This window comes from Myotis davidii, unplaced genomic scaffold (assembly GCF_000327345.1).
Source record: "Myotis davidii unplaced genomic scaffold, ASM32734v1 scaffold269, whole genome shotgun sequence".
NCBI classification, from domain to species: Eukaryota; Metazoa; Chordata; class Mammalia; order Chiroptera; family Vespertilionidae; genus Myotis; species Myotis davidii.
In genome coordinates this window covers 7,169,624-7,192,398 of record NW_006383008.1, presented here as the reverse complement: position 1 = coordinate 7,192,398, position 22,775 = coordinate 7,169,624, and the positions used below count along the sequence as shown (strand labels likewise).

At 44.2% G+C, this 22,775-nt stretch overlaps 1 protein-coding gene and 1 pseudogene across 2 annotated transcripts in view; one reads left to right on the top strand and one right to left on the bottom strand.

Annotated features, from left to right (window-relative positions):
• The window catches only part of ANKRD6 (ankyrin repeat domain 6), a 166,225-nt gene that overhangs the window by 28,224 nt on the left and 115,226 nt on the right, over nt 1-22,775 (top strand). The window lies entirely within an intron of this gene.
• Nucleotides 7,685-15,629, bottom strand: LOC102774079 (annotated as a pseudogene).

Genomic DNA, 22,775 nt, shown 5'->3' with positions numbered 1-22,775 from the left:
TGTGTACCTGTCAAAAATGTGCTAGGTCCTTTACCAGACCCCCTCAGGATATCCTGTGCCAGGTGTGTGAATGTGTCGCCTGTGCATTCTTCTAGAAAACCTCAGAGTGATAGGTGCCGATACACCCCGGCTCCAGGTTTTGACGTGAGGGCCATGTTGCTGCCACCATCACAGTGTGTGACTAGGTCTCCCCGCTGCTGGCTCCTCGGCTGTGCTGTGGGGGTTCCTCTGCAGGCCACGGCAGATTGCGTTTGATGCTGCGGGCCTCAGGGCCTACCTCCGAAGAGCAGAGGAAGTGCTTCAGTCCTCTGCCCCAGGTCTGCTGATTGCTCAGGCCAACTTGCTGTGTATCGGTATTTTGTGGAAGAGCCACACTCAAGGGACCAAAGAGCCGCATGTGACTCAGCTTCCGCCCTTTGAGAAGGTCTCTGGGTCACAGCTGGTGAGGAAAAGCCCTAGGAAGAGAGGCCATTGCCTGCTCCCTGACCTCCCATCCGTCCCCGAAGTCCCTGCCTTTGCGCTGTGTTGTCATTGTGCACTGCTTGTTCTTCTTTGTATTTAATAGTTTCTGTAAATAAGACATAACTGGGTTTTTTCCTAACCCGGCATCCTAAAGTTCAAGCTTATACATATTACAAGTTTTTCCTCCCTGTATTTCTGTAATCATTGCTGTGGGTCTAGAGCAGGGGTGGGCAAACTTTTTGACTCAAGGGCCACAATGGGTTCTTAAACTGGACCGGAGGGCCGGAACAAAAGCATGGATGGAGTGTTTGTGTGAACTAATATAAATTCAAAGTAAACATCATTACATAAAAGTGTATGGTCTTTTTTTTCAATAGTTTTATTCATTTCAAATGGGCCGGATCCGGCCCACGGGCTGTGGTTTGCCCACGGCTGGTCTAGAGAATTTATCAAAATGCGTGTCTCTGACATCTTTTAAAACATTACTTTAGCTGAACCGGTTTGGCTCAGTGGATAGAGCATAGGCCTGCGGACTGAAGGGTCCCAGGTTCTATTCCGGTCAAGGGCATGTACCTTGGTTGCGGGCACATCCCCACTGGAGGGCATGCAGGAGGCAGCTGATCGCTCTCTCTCATCGATGTTTCTAACTCTCCATCCCTTTCCCTTCTTCTCTGTAAAAAATCAATAAAATATATTTTTAAAAAACCATTACTTTAAAGGGATAGCTTTTGGGTTTTTCTCCCCTTTTTAAATCTCATCGTCATTCTTATCTTTTAGAGGTTGCCCAGTGTTAAGTCTCACCAGAAAATGTCTGTGTGCCAAAGGTGTAGTGTTGATTAATCAAGTGCAGTAATGTTATTTGTAAAGTAACACCTCATATTACCAGTGTGGGTTTTTTTTTTTAAATTTTGTTTTCTAAAGAAATGTCAGTCCAGTTAACAGTGAAACTCCAAGCTCAAAATGGACAGCTTGTAATTTGGAATGCAGGAGAGAAAGGGGGTGCCAGAGGTGGCACGGATGTGTCAGACTTCTCCAAGGAGCCCACACTGTGATACTGCACAGCTCACCCAACTTCTTCTGTCTGCTTTCTTCACACCTCTAACGCTATCATTAGTTTGAGATAGGGACACGGAATATACAGTGGTCCACAAACAGATATCATCAGGCTTCACAAGGATATTATCATCTGAGGAACTCTAATATTAATAACTTGTAGATTTCTCTCTCTCTTTTTTAATCTGAAATGTGTCCACTAAAGTGTTATTCGGCTTGAGGTTATTTGTGCTTTTCCTCTGGCTCCATTACAACCTACAGACTTACCCTGTATTGTTTACCTGGTCAGAGTTTTTGTACTTTGAGTGAACCATAAAGAGAGACCTTGCAAAAATCAGATAATTGTCTCATCTATAAATTGTCAAAAAGCAACAATCCCAAGCCTCTCTATGTAAACATGAACTTTTAAAGGAAATTGACCCTAAATTTAAGCATCAATTTGAGAGCTGTACACATGTGGCTCTCATTCCATGACTGTTTTCAAAATGAGTTGCCACATTCTAAATTCTGTTTGTGAAGCTGGGAGCAAAAGAGAGAACGATCTAAAACGTGTTTATTTCAATTGGCTCTGTGTGTTAGCATCTGTACTGGCATGCATGTGATTGGAACGTGGAGAGTTGAATCAGCACCCTTGTTTCTGGTCAGTTGCCAGAAATAAAGACATCAAAGGAAATAGTAAACTGGGCAACAAATCAAAGCTGCATGGGTTCTTCACTCTAGGTCTCTCTCTCTGTAGCTTTTTAAAATGAAACCGCCCCTCCCAGAGGAGGCCACCCCTAAGTAGACTTGCTGTTCGTTCTTGTTGCCTTTACATTTGCACATGTGTGGAATGTTTTTGTAGGACAAATTCCCAGGTGGGAAATGCTCAAAAGGAGTGGACGTTTATAGTGTAATAGGTACTGCCAGATTGTCCTCCAGGAAGGTTGTGTCCCTGTGCACTTCACTAACAGTGAAACGGAAACTATCCGAGGAGTTGGAGTGAAGTACTGCACTCCACTGGTGCAGTACTCCACTGGTTGTGGGGAGCCAGACGGCCCTGATGTTTTGCCAGACTTTTTGTACTCAAGAAGTTGATTCTTGGAATGGTTATAAGCTGTTTTAGATAGGGTAAAACAATGTACAGATATTCTTGGAAAAGAACATTTTAATAGACTTTTATTTATTTCTTTTGAATCCTCACCTAAGGCTATTTTTTTCATTGAATTTTATTTTTTTTAATTTTTTTTTAAAATATATTTTATTGATTTTTCACAGAGAGGAAGGGAGAGAGATAGAGAGTTGGAAACATCGATGAGAGAGAAACATCGATCAGCTGCCTTCTGCACATCTCCCACTAGGGATGTGCCCGCAACCTAGGGACATGCCCCCGACCGGAATCGAACCCGGGACCCTTCAGTCCGCAGGCCGATGCTCTATCCACTGAGCCAAACCGGTTTTGGCCATTGCATTTTATTTTTCACTAGAGGCCCAGTGCACAAAAATCATACACGGGGGTTGGGGGTGTCCCTCAGCCCAGCCTGCACCCTCTCACAATCTGGGACCACTGGCTCCTAACCGCTTGCCTGCCTGATTGCCCCAATCACTCTGCCTGCCTGCCTACCTCATCACCCCTAACCACTCCCCTGCCTGTCTGATCGCTCCTAACCACTCGCCTGCCTGCCTAATTGCCCCTGACTGCTCACCTGCCTGCTCACCTGCCTACCTGTCTCCTCGCCCTAACTACTCTCCTGCCTGCCTGATCACCCCTAACCGCTTCTGCCTGCCTGATTGCTCCTAACTGTTCATCTGCCTGCCTGATCGCCCCTAACTGCCTCTGCCTCAGCCCCCACTGCCATGGCTTTGTCCGAAATGTCATCCAGCTGTCTAGTCTAATTAGCATATTATGCTTTTATTAGTATAGACTAGAGGCCTGGTTCACGAAATTCGTGCACGGGGGGGGGGAGGGGTCCCTCAGCCTGGCCTGCACCCTCTCCAATCAGGGACCCCTCGGGATGTCCGACTGCCAGGATCCCCTGCAGGGATCGGGCCAGGCATGTACCCTTGACTGGAATCAAACCCGGGACCATTCAGTTCACAGGCTGACACTCTATCCACAGGGCCAAACTGGCTAGGGCTCCATTGAATTTTAGAGAGTGGAAGAGGAAGTGGGAGAGAGAGTGAGAGAAAAAGAGAGAGGGAGAAAGAAACATGGATGTAAGAAAGGTTGCTTCCTGCATGCACCCCCACCAGGGCCAGAAATTGAACCTGCAACCCAGGTACATGTCCTTGAGCAGGAATCAAACTGATGACCTTTCTATCTGTGGGCTGATGCTCTAACCACTGTTCAGGGCCAGGGCCATAGACTTTAAAAAGGAAAATGCTGTTATATTAAAGAATTTTTTAAAATAATACATAATTCTACTCTTAATAACTTATTTTTGCAAATTATCATCTACATATGTATATATTTTATCAATTATAATTAGTGTATTTTCATATTTTACTTTTTTCATGGAACAGTCTCATAAGCTGTTTCCTGTTCCTACATATCTTTCATAATAGTCATTTAAAAGCTGTATAATGTTGCATTTTGTTATTTACCATAATTTGCTAATTTAGTCCTTAATATTGAATATTTAATATATAGCCAAATACTTAAACTGCACATTCTATTTTTTTAAAAAATATCTTTATTTTTGAAAGTATTACAGCTGTCCCCCTTTCTTTTACCCCATTGACACACCCCCCCCACGCACACATACACACTATTGTCTGTATCCATGGGTTATGCATATATGCATATAAGTTCTTTAGTTAATCTCTCCCCCCCAGCCACCTGCCTTCTCTCTGAGATTCAACAGTCTATTCCATGCTTCTATGTCTCTGGATCTATTTTGTTCATCAGTTTATTTTGTTCATTAGATTTCTTGCTCATTTATTTTGATTTTTAGATTCAGTTGTTGATAAATATGTATTTGTTGCCATTTTATTCTTTTTTTATCTTTTTCCATTTGTTCAAACATAAGTTTCCTGTGTTTTTGGATTATTTCTTTAAAATAGATTTCCTGAGCTCTGGCTGGGTTGCTCAGTTGGTTGGAGCAGCGTCCCATACACCAAAAGGTTGCAGGTTCGATTTACGGTCAGGTGCATATGGGAGGCAACTGGTTGATGTTTCTCTCTCTTTCTCTTTCACTTTCTCTCTCACTCTCTCTTGAAAAAAGAAAAAAATCAATAAAACATATAATTGGGTGAGGATTTTTAAAAAATAGATTCCCAGTAATGCATTACTGAGACAAGTATGTGAACCTTGAAACATCATTTTGAAGGCAGTGTAATATTCTGCAAGATGGAGGTTTTTCTGGTTTATTGACTCATCTTTCTTTTATTGGGTAGAAGTCTTCTTTTCCTGTTTCCAGTGTTTTGCTAGTATAGATAACTAGAGTCCCGGTGCACAAAATTCGTGCACAGGTAGAGTTCCTAGGCCTAGCTGGAGATCAGGGTCGATCAGGGCCTTCTGGCTGCCGGCTGGGGCCTTCCTTCATTTTGTGTCACCCCCTGGTGGTCAGCGCACATCATAGTGAGCAATTGAATTCCTGGTCGAACTCCCAAGGGGACACTTTGCATCTTATCCTTTTATATATATAGACACCGTGGAGTATATATATTTTTGCATAACGCTGTTTTCATAATTAGAATTCTTACCTTAGTGGTAGTTAGAAATAGAATTATAGTCTTAAAAATGTCAAAGTGTTTTTCAGAAATGATGATTTACATTCCAATTAATAATTAAGTGAAGTTTATTAACAAATCAGTTTGTTTTATTATAGTCTTATATCCTTTGGGATGTTTTAAAACAGCTCAACATTTGCCTTTTTTGAGGACTGGACCTTTCCTAGGAAGTAAAGTGTGGCTTGTATCATTTGGGATGGAAGAATCCCTCCTCCTTTGGTTCCTTCCTCCGTTGGAAACAACAACACTGCTTAAAGGGCATTGTACCATCAGAGTCTTGCCCACACAATTTCTGTGCTGGTTTCTAAATAGCAGACGTGCGCATTGGCATCTTTTTATACTCTCTTAGGTCATTGTCTGTCTGAAATGTAATTGTCCCAAAAGATCAGCCTTCCAAGTGAGCTATTTCTTCTATCCCATGCTTTTTTTCAAAATGACTTCTGTATTCTCTCCACTCTCCTAGACTCTAAATCCCACTTCTGTTGGCAGCATATTGACTGTATTAGTGACTCTGGTGGTACAGTGCCCTTTAAGCAGATTTTTCCCGATGGAGGAAGGAACCAAAGGGGGAGGGGTTCTTCCATCCCAAATGGTACAAACCACACTTTACTTCCTAGGAAAGGTTCCATCTTCAAAAGAAGGAAATGTTGGTTAATCCTCACCTGAGAATATTTTTTCCATTGATTTTTAGAGAGAGAGGAAGGGAGAGGGAGACACAGAGAGAAACATCCATGTGAGAGAGACACATCAAATTGTTACCTCCCCCACGTGCCCTGACCAAGGCAGGGGATCGAGCCTACAACCCAGGTATGTGCCCTTGATCGATCCCTGGACCCTTCAGTCTGTGACCGACGCCCTGTCCACTGAGCCAAACCAGCTAGGGCAATGTTATTTTTTTTTAAAGCAAGTTCTCAGAGATCAAATCACAGAAAGACTGATTATATCCATGTTGGTGAACAGGTAGGAAAATGGGCATTCCCCTTGGATGTTGGTGGGAGTCCAAGTTGGTAACATCTATTTGGATGTAATTTATCAGTAATTACCAAAGTTTTATATGCACCTATCTTGTGCATTTCCCCTGCTGACTTTAGAAAAATAAGAATGTTGATAGCTGTTTCATAATAATGTCATTAAGTGTCTAGGTGGTGGTGGTGGTATCTTCTACTCTGAGGAAGCTCCATGAAGCCACATTCCAGTAGGCTTCATACCCAGAACAGTGCCGGGGGCAATGTGGGTCAAAGTAAATGTCATGATTCTTTCACCACATAGGACGAAAGGTTTTACCACTGTCCTTTGTAAGGTGGAAACTGCGGAGGGTCACTCAGGCCCCTGCAGACATTGGGAAGGCACCTCCGAGGACCTCCCTCCTTTCCTCTGCTTCTGGGTCCTAGTCCAGCAGTGAGATTCTGCTCTATGAAATATTCATAAAATTCAATTGACCATAAAACACTTTGTAAATGTAAGTGCTGTAAGTGATCCAAGTTGTATCAACAGCTTTTTGAGAAATTGAACAAGGAAAAGGGATTTAAGGGAATGGGATGCAGGGAGCCAGCCTTGCCATTTTCAAACCGTAATTAATGGGCCACGGACCTGCATTATGTAATTTCAGAAATGACTAATGCCCGGACTATTTTTGAGCATTGTGAGAGGGGCCTCATCCCAGTATCAGTCGGTCTTTCTGTATTACACAGATTATGTGACTTTTAAAATCCCTGTTTTTATTTTAGAGACATGTTGTTTCCGGCTGTACAGCCATGAGAATCTGTACTCAGGACCGTCTTCTCCCCTCAGATGCTAAGGAGGTCAGTCACTGAAGCCCAGCTGGCGTCCAGGCAGGACCAGGAAGGTTCCCGGTCCTGGGCCCTGCAGGACCACTCCCTTGCCCACTTCCTGACTCACGGAGCCAGAGCTTTTCATCGTTAGAAAATTCTCTGAGCTTATGCATATGCGTTTTTTTCCCCATCCAGCCAACAAACCTTTGTTCAGCTGTCTGGAGCCCCCATAATGTATCTATTCTTTGTACCCTCATGTATTGTGGATGGCCACCCCTCGCCCCACCCTGCTCAAGTCATTTCCTTTTCATCACACAGGATTCTTAGAATTTTTGCTGTCCTGGTTACCCACTCTTCTCTGTAGAATAGTATGCAGACCATCGAGCCTCCCTTACCCCAGCCCCAACCCATCCCCCCTTGTTCATAATACTGGCTTTCTGATAATGGATCCTTAAATTAGGTCTGTTCATGTGTAGTTTACAAACAAAAACCCCCAGAGTTGATCTTAAGTGAAAGATGGAACATCTGTTCTTCTGAAATCTTTTCCCTTTCAGCACATTTTTTCAACCCAGATCATGCTTGGAATTCTGACTCTGTCCATCTTATCTAAAGCATTCATCTCTCCCAGTCTGATGTCGTCGGATAATTTGAAAAGACTGCCTGCCGACTGCTGATGTATTTACCCAGGCTCAGGGCTTGAAGAGGGTGACAAATCCCTCATAACGAGGTTTGCCAAGTGCCTGCTGGCAGCCAGCGGATTCAAGCCTGAATCCCTGGGGAGAAGGGAGAAGGGAGAAGTACAAAACATCGGACCTGGCTGCTCCAGGCGCGCCTGCGCGACCCTGGGTCAGAGGAGCTTTGGTTTGACCATTGACATGTAAATGGCGAGGGGCTGAGGCTGATACCCGGCAGACCCTCTCGCCTTCCCACCAACCACACAAAGGCCCAGGGTTGTCTTTGTGAGGCCCTCAGCATCCTGGCCGCAGAGGTAAGTCCCCTTATCAGCTCTGTTGTTAGGCTGTTCTGTTTGGGACTGGGACTGTGGAGTGGAAGGTTCTCCCAGCCACATGCCATGGGAGTGGTCTCTTTGGAATACACTCTGTCTTGGAGTGGACTTAGGCCCTGTAAGGGTTTTCATTGTTAGAAATGAAAAAGAATACTAAGTAATTAGCACTGTGATTTGATGTGAGGAACAGAGTCCTATTTGCCCATGTGTGTGTACCTATACAAGATTTGATGCTAGGTTCAAAATACTTTTGGAATTTTACCTGAAGTTTCTGTAGAATAATTTTATTTTTGGCACTGTGTTTTCTGCAGTCCTGTTCTGTCTGTCCCTCTCCCTCCCTCTAGTTCTCTCCCCTCCCTATCTTTTTTCCTATCTCTTCCTTCCCTTCCCTTCTCCTTCCTTTTCCTTGCAGTGATGATAAATTGTCACTCATAAAAGTGTCTCTGTGTGCTTTTACAAGTTAGAAAACTGAAGGAAAAATTATTCACCATTAGAAGAATCATGAATAAACTACTACCAAGGAATGGTTATGCCAGAGTCTCTTCTGAAACTTCAGTGGAAGAGCTCACATGGTGCTAGTGTCCCCAGATGAACATGGGACTTGTAAAATTTGTGGTGCTGGTACCGCATGGTGAGGGTATATGTCATGCTTTGGACTGATTTTGTTACAAGCCCTTTAAGAACTAGCAAGGAATTATTTAAAATCTAAATTTAGATTTCACATTCAGAGGAAAATCTTGATGACAAAAATCTTGAAGTCAAAGGCTTTATGTAGGACTCACTTCCCTGACTGCTTATAGAGATGGTGCTTTTTAGGAAAACATTTTCTTAATAAAATGCAAATGGTTCCAGATCTCTCTTTCTTTCCCTTCCTCTAGCCCCTTCCCCTCTCCTCTCTCTCCCCTCATAGAAACTCTTTGCAGTATGAATTCAGTACGTAGTGCATCCTGAAGCTTTGAATATGGACTGGTGGTTGCTAGATCAGACACTGTTTTTGCTCTTTTAAAGTAATTATAGTAATAGAATTGTCTTTATACCAGAATACCCATAATGAGATTGAAAAAAAATAGTTTATACAATCACTCTTAGATCCAGACGCCATAAATCCTATCATTAAGTGGGAACTCTATTCTTAACTTTTAAGTGTCTCTTGCTGTGATGAGCATAATTAGGGGAGCTTGGTGCAGTGGAAGGAACACAAAGCTAAGTGTCATGAGGCATGGGATCCTTCTCTGGCTACCAAGGTGGCCTTGGCAAATGACTAAGAAGTTCTCCGGGCCTCAGTGATGGACTTCAGTGGTTTTTCACCAGGGATGGCAGTGTTCTACCACGGGCTCTTGGAAATGTTGAGGGGAAACACTTTATTTTTTTTACCATTTGAAGATTTTATTTTCTCATTTGCACAGTGGGATATTAATTGTACCCATTTCATTGATTTGTTAGGTGGATTAAATAAGATAATGTAGACAAAGCTTTTAGCACAGTGACTGGGCACAGGGTCTGCCCTAAATGAATATGAGCTGTTGGCAATAATAATAATTCACCTTCCACGTCTGCAAGGCACTGAAAGGAAGACATCGTGTCTTCTATTGTATTTCCCAGTGTCTCGCTCAGCGCCTAACACCCTGGTCTCAATAAAAATTTTAGCCTGAATTGAAAGAAGTGTCAATATTTCAGTCTTGAGGTTCTTACAGATTTATTTTTTTAAAAATTTTTTATTGATTAAGTTATTACATATGTGTCCTTATCCCCACATTACCCCCTACCCCCCAACTCATACCCTCACTCCCCTTTTGTCTGTGTCCATTGGTTAGGCCTATATGCTTGCATATAAGTCCTTTGGTTGATCTCAGGGGAAACATTTTAAATTGTCACAGTGTATGGGGACGAGATTTCTACTAGAAATTTTGACATGCCACCGGGCCAGTGAATAATTGGCCCACTCCAAATGCCAATGGCATCCCCACTGAGAAACACTGGACCAGATGATCACTACGGTTCTTCCCTATTTCTCCCAAGTTTATAAGTGGGCATCGAAAACTTCTAAATTGATGTTGAGCTATTGCATTTAGTGTCTGCATCTCACACTTAGCATTAAACTCGTTTCTGGGAGTGGAGTCAGATCTGGTCATGCTGGCTGAGGACACTCATGGATTGGCCCCTTGGATTCAGAGCTTTATTGCTGGGGCCATTCCCGGCTCTGAGCACAGGAACTCACTGTTACTGTTCAAGACGGGGTACAGAGCCTGGTCTGGGTTTTGTGCTTGGCTTTGGCTTTTCCCTCATGTCCTCCTCCCTCACAGGGACATAGTGGGTTCATTGTGGCCACAAGCCTGGCCTCTAGGCCTGAACTTTTTCACTGTAGAAAACTGCCGGCGGCTGCCTCAGCAGCTGTCTCATCGGTTGAGACCTGCTCTGTGGCTGGGACGTGTCTGTCTGTCGGGAAGGGGGTCATTATGCAGGCAGGTGCTGCCCGGCAGATCCACCCACCTGTTGTCACAGGCCAGAGGCTTTGATGAGATGGAAAGGGTGTTGGGCTGGAAAAAAGATTCTGGGAAGTCTGAATTCTTACATAGTTTTTATTTGACAGTGTGATTAAATTACTTTTTATTTGACAGTGAAGTGCTATTAAATCAAAGTCCCGCAAGAAAGCTTCTCTCAGGATTATCTTTTGCTAGAAAGCAGTAGAGAAGTGAGCTATTAAATCTTACCAGAATTTGCTGTGATGTTGTACATCTATGTAACACTTAATAACTAGAGTGTAAGATTACCTGGGACATATATCTAATTGATGTGTTGTTTTTAATTACAAAAGTTATTTATTTATTAAAGAAATTTCAAATAATTAAGTATCAGTAATCACTACATTTTGACATATATCCTGCCAGTCTTAAAATTTTACGAAAACGAGGTTATAGTGTACTAGTGGCCCATTGCATAAAGATTCACGCAATGGGCCTTCCTTCCCCTGGCTGCCGGCACCGGTTTTCCTCTGGCACCCAGGACCCAGGCCTTCGCTCTGGCCGCAGCAGTGAGGCTTGGCTTCTTCACTCTGGCTGCTCCCAGCCCCTCGAGCAGAGCTCAAGGCAGGCTGGAGGCCTGGGTTGCCCCCAGGCCCCAGGTCCTCAGCCCCTCCTTGAACGGAGTACAGGGCCCGCAGGAAGCTTGGCTTCCTCTGTGGCCGGGAGCAACCCAAGCCTCCTGCTCGCTCCAGCTCTGTGGCCACCACCATCTTCAGTGGTCTTCAGTCTTCGCTCTGTGCCTGCATATGCAAATTAACTGCCATCTTTGTTGGGTTAATTTGCATAGTTGCTCTGATTGACTGGTGGGTGTAGCGGAGTGATGGAGTGATGGTTAATATGCATGTTTCTTTTTTATTAGTGTAGATGGGAGGTTTTTTGTTTTAAAATGTATTTTTATTAATTTCAGAGAGGGAGAAAGAGATAGAAACATCAATGATCAGAGAGAATCATTGATCAGCTGCCTTTTGCACATCCCTCACCAGGGATCAAGCTCACAACCCAGGCGTGTGCCCCGACTGGGAATTGAACCGTGACCTCCTGGTTCATAGGTCAACATTCAAGCACTGAGCCACATCAGCCAGGCTACAGTGTATGTTTTATAATCTGCTTTTATACTATCTCATGAACATGTTTCTATAACATAGATATAAACTCTAGCATCAGACTCTGGGTTTATACCTCAGCCCTGCCTGTAATTAGCTGGGAAAATTATTTAATTTATTCTACTCTTTTAAAAAATTGGGAGAATAATAATAATAATACTACATTAGGGTGCTGGGAGAATTAAATGAGATAATAGATGTAGAGTGCTTAGAATAGAGCCTTGCATAAAGTAAGCACTCAGTATCTGAGATATCATTATCTTGCCAACTTCAGCATCCTTATATGACTATACCATCTCTGCTAACCAATCCTCTGGTATTAGACATTCTTGCAACTAAATCCTTTCTGACATCCAGAGTAATTACTTTCACATCAGTTACTAAAAGAGGAATTTCTGAGTCAAAGAGCACACAACAATTTGAGGCTTTGGATACATATTGCTGAATTTCTTTCCAGGAGCTTATCTTGATATTTACTTCTACCAACTTTTAGCTGAATTAAAAAATTCAGCTTGGCTTGCTTTGAATGTCCCATTGCTCTAAGACCTCCTTTTCCCAATAATTGGGAATATACACTCAGTTAATATTGCTTTAGGGCAAACATAATTAAGGAAATCAATGAGCTACAAGACAAATTCAATAAAGCATTCCATCTATATATATAAAAGCCAAGCATCCAGAATGCCGGAACGACTGGTTGCTATGACGCACACTGCGGCGGCCAACTGCCAGATCAGGGCCTTGATTGGCCCCCTCCAACTTCCTGCAGCCCCTACTCCCCGGTCTGGCCCGGCCCCCGATCAGCACCCCCACATTGGGGCAGGGCTGGCCAACCTTCTGTGTCCCCTGTCCCCCGCTTGCCCGGCCCTGATTTGCCCCCTCAGAGCAGGCTGGCCAGACCCCACCCGTGCACAAATTCATGCACTGGGCCTCTAGTAGTCAAATAAAAGACAAGGTGGATCACCTGCCACTGGTATTTTCTATGCTCCAGCTTCTCTCCATTGATTGAAAATCCTTTGTGTGAAAATATGTGAATGTGTAACTCATAAGTGCTCTTTTCCCCCCAGCCCCATTTAACCTCTAGACATACTGGAAAGAAAAAAATTACCTTCAGTAACATGATAGGAAATGTATACAAAATTATATATAATTTGTAGAACATTAAGTTAGTACCTTTATTCTGTGATATGTGAAAATTACTTATTTCATTGCATTTTTACATTTAGCATGAAGAAGTTGTTGCAAACTGGTATTTACAAAGACGGGATCCATAGTGCACCCTGTGCTACCTGACTTGGTAGTGAGTGGTTGGCCCAGGTGCCTTGTTCAGCATGTCATGCTACCAATTGTTGTGTGATGACTCAACCCACACCCATCTCTGTTTGGATGACTGAGACCCCTTGGTACAGCCTACTTGGCCTTGATGTATATCTGGGGCAGTGATGTAGAGGAAGCTTGCTTCTGTTTTGTTCTCAGCAGTCCACCCACCTCCATTTGATTATAAACACAAATGCCAGTGTGAACATTTAAACCACACGATCTAACACAATTATAAGGGAGACATCTAGATGATTCAAAATATGTTCCATTTGGATTCTCATCAATAACACAAAATGTAAAAATTCTCAAATTTCTGAAAATACATCTTAAGACCCCAGAACTATGCTTAGGAAAGACTGACATGGTTGACAGACACCGTCCAAGGTACTGTTTGATAATTATTGGCATTTAAAAAAGAAATATAGGTAATCTTTTGATTATGTCTTTGAATTGAACACTTGTTTCATTTTTGCTCAAGAACAATGGCATTCACACTTTGGTTTGTGACCCACAGTAAGAAATGTGTTTTATGTTATAACCCAGTTTGTACATATCTATAATCTTAAAAGTGTAATATGCTAATTAGACCAGACAGCTGAACGACCTTCCGAACATCATTCCAGATATCCTTCTGGATGAAGCCGCAACTGCGAGGGCCGAGGCAGAGATGGTTAGGGGCAATCAGGCAGGCAGGCGAGCAGTTAGGGGCAATCAGGAAGGCAGGTGAGTGGTTAGGGGGATCAGGCAGGCAGGCAGAGTGGTTAGAGCGATCAGGGAGGCAGGTAAGTGGTTAGGGGCAATCAGGCAGGCAGGCAGAGTGGTTAGGGGTGATCAGGCAGGCAGGTGATCAGGCAGGTAGGCAAGCAGTTAGGGGCGATCAGGCAGGCAAGCAGAGTGGTTAGGGGTGATCAGGCAGGTAGGCAGGTGAGTGGTTAGGAGCCAGTGTCCCGGATTGCAAGAGGGTGCAGTCCGAGCTAAGGGGACCCTCCACCCCCATGCACGATTTCATGCACCAGGCCTCTAGTACAAATATAAACACACAAATGAAACAAGTGTTTCCCAAAATACATGCAGTGTATTTTGACATTTTCTATTTCATTCTTTGTAATGTTGCTTGTGACCCACTAACTTATTTCATGACCTGCAAATGGGCCTGACCTGCAGTTTATAATTGTGTTCCAGGGTGATTTGTTGTTGGGTGCGAGCTGATGGTAACCTTGGCAGGGACTTGCGTCCTTTTTCACTGGAGAAGCATGTTGCCTTCCTCCTGGTGCCAGGTCCAGGGCAGGCGGTCCTTGCCCAGACATTGCCTCTGGAGCAGTCTCAGTTCTCTGGGGCTGGGCACAAAGTGGAGGCAGAGTCCCTTGTGTTGGCTGCCTGGGCACTTCAACAGCTTTGCTTTAATTTTCATCCTTCCCTGGACTGGCTGCTGCAGCTGACAGCTCTGCGCTAGAGGGGAGTTTTAAACAAAGGCGATAATTCACTCTGAGGGCCCCTGAATCATGTCTTTGTCTCTGCTCTTGACAGAAGAGAAGGAAGTTGTTCATTATTAAGGTTGCCAGCTGCCCATGGATTGATATATCTGTAGCCAGCGCTGGCTCACTTTCAAGAAGGTAGAAAGCTGGCTCCCCAGTCGGTGTGTTCTGAAGGGATCCAGGAAAGATTTTCTTTAAAACGTCTACTCATTTCCCTGCGTCTAAAATTTTATTATTAGAAGTCCATTGTTTTAAATCTTTTTAGTTTTTTGGTCTCCCAGAATTCCAGATCAATATAAAAATATCCTTAGGAAAGAGAATACCTTAGGAGTGTATCAGATAACATTTAATGGGGACTTAGACAACCACTGAGAGAGAACAAGGGAGGGGGTGCAGGAGCGGGCATAGGGAGCCTACAGGTCTGTAAACAGGAATGGAGCAAGTTTGTGTCTAATGGTAATTCGAAAGCTACTTGAAATTATTGAGCTCTTTAAACATTTTAATGAGAATTTTATGAAGAACCTGGTGGCTTGGGGTGGACTTGAGTAGGGCTAGAGATGAGGGAACTGACATCCCCCAAAGGAGACCAGAATTCTTAGGATCATTTGGCCTTCTCAGGGGTTACGAGGCCTGCATTGTCCGTTGGGTTGTGTTTTGTTTAAGAAATATGTTCCGTGTAGACAACACGACTAAAGCACGCTACCCATGGTTCACATTGTATTGCTTAATGCCTTGCAAGGACCTTGCATTTATTTAGCCATTTCCCCTCAGTGTTAGCTTTATTTTGTTTTGTGTTTAAACCAAGTTTAAAACTGGCCAGTTTTATTAAAGAAAAATTGTGCATGATTTGCTTTTCACCCATCTGTCTGGCATGCTTCTAACATCAGAACCCCTTGCCTCAACGATAGCCAGTGTGCATACTCTGAAGTATTTTCCACACGCTGCCACTGTAGTGATCTTATAGCCATTGTAGTGATGGGCACAGGACTTGGCCAACATGGCATAGTACTCTTTCAGATTTGCTCAAGGCTGGGCAGGTGTTGGCAAGGGTGACCAGCTTCACTGTGCATTGTCTGATCATCTTCAGAGTCGGCTTGTACCCCAGCACGTACTTTCCACTTCCCATAACAAGTTGGAGCCTAGAATTGATGGACTCAAGAGACTTTTTCATCTTCTTTGCGGCCACCATCTTCCTGCCTTAGATGTGGGATGGCAAGGTGAGCAGCCGCCAAGGTGGCTGGGGAGCGAGAAAGGAGCCTTAGCTTTCTGATTGGTCAGCTCACTGCATTCCCTTGCATGCCAGTTTGTTTTGTCAATTATTGGTGATCATAGAATTTAGAGCTGAAAAAGACCTTAGCGATCACCTGGATAAGTGTTTTCCTGTGGGCATTAAATCAGCACTTACTGTTTATAAGTTACTGATAGAGACTGTTGGTTGACTGGGTGAGAACCCTGTAAATACTGATCTTCCCTATCACGCATTGTGCAGAATACAGGTGTGCGATTCTTCCTAATGAGTAGCAACATACACAATACATTTCAGTGATATAGATATACGTATTCATTCTTTTCTTTGCCAAATATCAGTTGTCAATTAAGCACTTCCTGTTTGTAAGTTCTGCGGTTGGAGGTACAAAGGTGAGTGAAACGTGGACCCTGCCCTCCGAGATGCTGTAGGGATTCAGGCACAGACAGTCACGGTGACAGTGTGGTGGCTCCTGTGATGGGGAGCTGTGGCTCCTCCTCCTTACCCTGGTGAGCGCTCACTCTGGGAGACCCCACTTTGGAAAACACTGGGTTGACTGGATTCTGCTGCACCAGCACAGCTGACAGCAGTTACAGGGTGTCTGTGAGAGGACAGAAAGCCATCCTCTGAAGTTTAGGAAACAAGACCAGGAAGGCTTCTGGTGAATGCTGTTTTCTCAGATTGTGTAGTAGATTGAATAGCAGCTCCCCCGCACCCAAGAAAGATACGTCTGTGTCCTCATCCCTGGAACCTATGAATTTGCCCTTATTTGGAAGAAGGGTCTTTGCAGATGTGGTTAAGTGAGATTTTGAGATGAGATGATTCTGGATTATCTGGGTGAGCCCTAAATCTAATGGCAAGTGTCCTTTAAGAGTGAGGCAGGGGTGCCTGGCTGGTGTGGCTCAGTGGTTGAGCATTGACCCATGAACCAAGAAGTCACTGGTTCGATTCCTGGTCAGGGCACATGCCTAGGTTTCAGGCTTGATCCCCAGTAGGGCATGCAGGAGGCAGCCGGTTGGTGTTTCTATCTCTCTCTCCCTCTCTCTCTAAAGTCATTAAAAACATATTTTTTTAAAAAAGAGTGATCAGGGAGAGATGTGACACAGACAGAACAAAGAGGCCAGGTGTCCAGAGAGGCAGAGTTGGGGTGAGGTAGCCACATGTCGAGGAACCCTGTAGCCACCAAACGGCAAGGACAGGATTTTCCACAGGAGCTTCCAGAAAGAGCTCGGCCCTGTCAACCCCTTGGTTTGGACTTGTAACCTCCTGAACTGTGAGAGAATACATTTCTGTTTTAAGCCGCCAACTTTCTGAGTAATATGTTATGGCAGCCCTAGCAGACTAATGCAGCCTAGATTTCGATAGTCAGGAACTTCTGAAGGGAGGGCCTTTTCTGGAGAGAGTGCAGGGACTGGGGGCAAAGCCCTGTTTGAGAAGAGAGAAGCTAGCGGTGCGGCTGGAGCTCAGATTTAGTGAAAGGGAGTCACAGGAAGTAGGGCTAGAAAGCTTGTGTCTGACTCCTTGCCTTTGTGGTGGTTTGAGTAATGCCTTGTTTGTAAAGGATCATTTGTTAGTTCACTGTACTGCCTCTTAGGTAGTGTCTCTTAACACTGGTGACCAGGCAAATAATACAGGATGAGGTTTGTTGGTTGCTCAGGTGGCTACGCTCTTGTGTGGATATATGAAGATTGTAAATGTTCTTCTTTTTTTTTTCAATTTATTGGGGTGGTCAATGTTCTTGATTGTTGCCCCCCTGGAAAGGTGGCTTTAGTCACTCACTACATCTTGTTTTTGAACTTGTCTTTCTCACTGAATTTTCCTAAAAGGATTTATTTTCATGGCATTTTATGTCCTTGAAATGATCATTTAATATAAAATAATTTCTGTGACATGTAATAAACATCTTTAAACCAGATAAAGAAACACAAAACTAGTCTGGTGCTGCTTTCAGAGATCCATGAGTTCCTATTCTAGAACAGACCCTCTCCACATCACATGCTTTCTTCTGGGAGACCTGGACATTGGATACCTTTTTATTTTCTCTAATGAGATAGGATTTAGTAGTGAGCACATTTTGAGACCTAATTAAATTTTATTTCTTTAGGTTGAGAGTAGCAGCTCAAGGTCTTGGGTCTACTCAGCTGTCTTTCCGACCTGCATTGATATCTTCTTGTGTCTTCACTCTCCCCACCCCCTAAATCTCAGGTATACTCATGTTTTATGATTTTTATTTTATTTGTTTGTTTGTTTAGAGATAGAGGGAAAGGAGAGGGACAGAGAAACATCCATCAGTTGCCTCCCATATCTGCCCTGACTGGGAATTGAACCTGTGACCCCTTCGGTGCACGGGGACAATGCTCCACACTGGCCAAGACATGTTTTATAATTTTTAATGATTAGTTTTTATTATAAAAATAATTCAAGCTTATTGTCAAATGTCAGTAAGGTTTGAATATATGGCTCATTCACCCTTTGACTGGTTGCAGTACCGCCGTCTCACTTTTCTATGGTTTGAATGTTTGTGTTCCCCCCAAATTCGTATGTTGAAGCTGAATGCCCAGTGTGTGGTGGTGAAGGTGGGGCCTTTGGGAAGTGACTGGGTCATGAGGGTGGAGACCTCATGAGTGGGGTTACTGCACTTCTAATAAAGACTGTCTTGTCCCTTCTACCGGCTGAGGACCCAGTGAAAAGGCCCATCTATGAACCAGGAAGCAGGCTCTCCCCGACCAGCCTTCGGCTCTGCTGCTTTGACCTTGGCTGCAGAACTGTGAGGAATACATTTCTGTTGTCATTAGCCACCCCGTCTGTGGTATTTTGTTATAGCAGCCTGAACAGGCTGTGACGTACCTCCATCCCTGTGTTACTTTCCTGTGACTGTTGAACAAATTACTCTAAGCTGGATGGCGTAAAAGAATAGAAATTCCTTCTCCCACAGTTCTGGAGACCAGAAGCCCAAACTCAAGGGGTTGGCTAGTCGAGCTCCCTCCGAAGCCCAAGGGGAGAGTCTGTTGGTTCCTTGGCTCCTGCAGCTTCTGGGTGTTGCAGGGATCTCTTGTCTTGAGGCCACAACACTCCAGACTTTGCCTTTGTCTCCACATTGCTGTTTCCTTTTCTGTGTCTCTGTGTGTGTGTCCCAAAACTTCCTCTGCCTCTCTTATGAGGATTCATGTGACTGCATTTGGGCCCAATAAAGTTCTATCCACTCTTTCACCATATAAAGTAATACTCACAGATTCCAGGTATTAGGACATGGACATAACATTTTTGGGGCTACCATTTAAATTGCTACCATCATTAAAGAAAAAATTATTGACACTTGTTACAATGGTAAGGAAGACTTTATTCAGGACTATTATGGTAGGTGTCAAGACTAATGCAATAGAGGAGAGAGACCAGGCTCAACTCTGAATACAACAAGAACAAGTGGGGATTTATAGCCAAGGAAAAGGGAGGGGAGGGGTTGGGGAGAGATGAAAAATTACTAAGGGTAGGGGGTATTCTAGCTAAATTAACAGGATTCTTCCTGAAGGCAGGCCAGGGTGATCAGATATCATATAAGGAATGGGGAGGGATAAGGAATTTGATCAGAGTTTGAAGGTAATCAGATATCAGGGTGGGAGTATTCTCTCTGAATTGACATAGCAGGATTCTTACTAAAACTTGGGACCAAGGTACATTTGGTCAAGGAGAAGGTCTTTGTCACAATCCCCTACGCAGTGTTTTTTAGACTGAGAAAGACCGTAAAAGCAAACTCAGGTCATGAGCAACCCCGCTTGTGCTGGTGGGGGAACTTTGGAACTCCGTGCAGCACCTGCCTAATTGGAAAGTGGCTCCATGCTGGACTCTCTTCTCTCCTGCCGGCACTCTCTCTAGCCTCTCCAGACAGCCTAGTGCAGACATGCCACCTTTGTTAGAGGGCCAGACTACAGATCACTGTGGTCCCCAACCTCCCATTATAAAGCAGCACCTGGCTCTGCCTGAATGTTATTGTTTGGATTCAGTCTACAGGGAAAATAAAACGCCCATGCGGACCAAAGTTAGGAAACTCTGCAACGTCAGAGAGAATTTTAGATAAATCACTCTGTGGGAAGAGGAAGTTGATGGCTGGTTTTGGACCCAGACTGGAAATATTTGGCAACTGATAAGAAGCCCCATGGCCATTCCAAGGACCCAATTTGGCATGAACCCCGTGGCTGGAGGTGGGGTTGGGTGGGGGCAAAGCTGGCCCAACTTTAGGCATCTGTGGAAAGAGATGTGGGGGGAATCTCTTCCGTAGCAAGGGAGGAGGGGTCTGCCCCAAACCCCAGATTGACCAGGTCTGAGGCAGGTCCAGATCTGTTGCCGGACTCACTTCTGAGAAAGTAGATGCTGGCCTCTGGCCTGCCCCAGACAGGTCGTAAACAAACGGAATCAGCTCAGCAGCCCTCTGAGGAGCTCCTGTTGGTGCTCCAGGGATCGAGAGGCCCTGCTCTCAGAGTATTTTCTGGGGGAGACACACCTCGTAGACATTGCGGGTTCAGTTGGTTCCAGACCACCACAATAAAACAGATATCATAGTAAAGCAAATTACACTATTGTTGTGATTTTCCAATGTACATAAAAGTTATGCTTATACTACACTGTAGTCTATTAAGTGTGTAATAGCATTATGTCTAAAAAGCAGTGAATACACCTTACTTTAAAATACTTTATTGCTAAAAAATTCTAATCATCGCCTAAGCCTTCAGCAAATGATCATCATTTTGCTGGTGGGGGGTCTTGCCTGGATATAGGTGGCTGCTCACTGACCAGGGTGGTGGTTGCTGAAGCTGAGGTGGCTGTGGCGGTTTCTTAAAATATGACAGCAGTGAAGTTTGCGACATCAGTTGACTCTTCCTTTCATGAACGATTTCTCTGTAGCATGTGACGCTGTTTGATAGCATTTTACCCACAAAACTGGAGTCAGTCCTTTTTCAACTACATTTATGTGATATTTTAAATTTTTTGTTGTCATCTCAACAATCTTCACAGTCTCTTCACCAAGAGTAGATTTCATCTTAAGAAACCACTTTCTTTGTTCATCCATAAGAAGCACCTCCTCGTCCGTTAAAGTTTTTATCATGAGATTGCAGCTATTTGGTCACATCTTCAGGCTCCACTTCTAATTGTAGGTCTCTTACTGTTTCCACCATATCTGCAGTTACTTCCTTTGTTGAAGTCTTGAAGCCCTCAAAGTCATCCAGGAGAGTTGGAATCAGCTTCTTCCAAACTCCTGTTAATGCTGATATTTTGACCTCTTCCCATGAGTCACAAATGTTTTTTTGTTTTTTATTGATTTTATTTATTTTTAAATATATGTTTATTAATTTCAGAGAGGAAGGGAGAGGGGGAGAGAGAGAGAAACATCAATGATGAGAAAGAATCATTGATCGACTGCTTTGAGCATGCCCCCCACTGGGGATTGAGCCCACAACCTGGGCATATGCCCTTGACCGGAATTGAACCCGGAACCCTGTAGTCTGTGGGCTGATGCTCTATCTACTGAACCAAACCAGCTAGGGCAGTTTTGGGGTTTTTTTAAAATATATTTTATTGATTTTTTACAGAGAGGAAGGGAGAGAGATAGAGAGTTAGAAACATAGATGAGAGAGAAACATCGATTCAGCTGCCTCCTGCACATCTCCTACTGGGGATGTGACCACAACCAAGGTACATGTCCTTGACCGGAATCGAACCGGGGACCTTTCAGTCCGCAGGCCGACGCTCTATCCACTGAGCCAAACAGGTTTCGGCATAGGGCAGTTTTTAAGGAAGGGAGAGAGATAGAGAGTTAGAAACATAGATGAGAGAGAAACATCGATTCAGCTGCCTCCTGCACATCTCCTACTGGGGATGTGACCACAACCAAGGTACATGCCCTTGACTGGAATCGAACCTGGGACCTTTCAGTCCGCAGGCCGACGCTCTATCCACTGAGCCAAACCGGTTTTGGCATAGGGCAGTTTTTTAATTGATTTTAGAGTGAGAGGAAGGAAGAGGGATAAAGGGAGAGAGAGAGAAACGTGGATGTGAGAAACATTGATTGGTTGCCTCCCTCACGTGCCCCGAACAGGGATCGAATCTGAAATCTGGGTATGTGCACTAAAATATTGTTTGATAGGTTTTAGGAACACTAAAAAGAGGAGTTAGTAGGCTTTTTTTTTTTTAACTTAGCAGTTTCATTTGCGAAGATAATAGTTGAATAGCAGAATAGAGTATTGTGTATGAAGGAGTGTGGGGTCATCTGGGATATGTAGAAGGTGTGGTTGTCTTGGAGTAAAGACTGTCAGAGGGCAGAAGAAATCACCAGCCAGAATCCTGTTTATAATGAGCCTGCAGGACACTAACTGAAGTCAATGTGTAAACTCTGACAGGTAGGCAGATGCCGCGCTATCTGGGACCAGACCCAGGAAATCAGTCTCTTTCAGGGATGTGTCCTCGGGAATTTTGAAATTTAAATTCTACTGTCTGTTTTTCAGGCGACAGTGAACAGACTTTCCTTAAATTCCAGGGCTGGAAGCAGAGGCCCCTGTCACTGGACAGCTTCTGGTCCCCTGAGGAGAGCTCCCACCCCTGCCTCCCAGGAGACAGCCAGGTGCCACGCTCTTGTTTTTCTTCCCCTTACGCAGCGTGAGACCCCAAGGCCAGGGGTCAGAGGCTGTTGGCCCTGCTGTATCCAAGATAGAAATGCTACCCTGTAGTTCCTGGCACCAAATAGTGGAAATGGGATCTACTGTCGTTAGAGAAATGCAATATCATGAGATACTGTTTTAATAAGGAAAAAATGCATTGAACATCAAGAAGAACTGGCGTTGGAAAGGTCCTGGCTCTGTCACCAGGTGCGTCTTCTGTGAGCCTCTGCATTTCTGTGTTCTCACCGGTAATAGGCTTGATAGCGTAGCAACCAGGTCCCAGGTCCCAGGTCCCAAGTGGAGGCTAAAGGGGATCCGGGATGAAAAGCACTTTGGAACTGGCAGATGGCTGTACCCAAGTTATTATTGTTCTCATTAGAGCAGTGGTGCTTTTAGTGGCTTTGAGCATTCATAATAGACTGTGGGGTCATAGTTTAGGTTTCTGTTGTCCTGTGTAT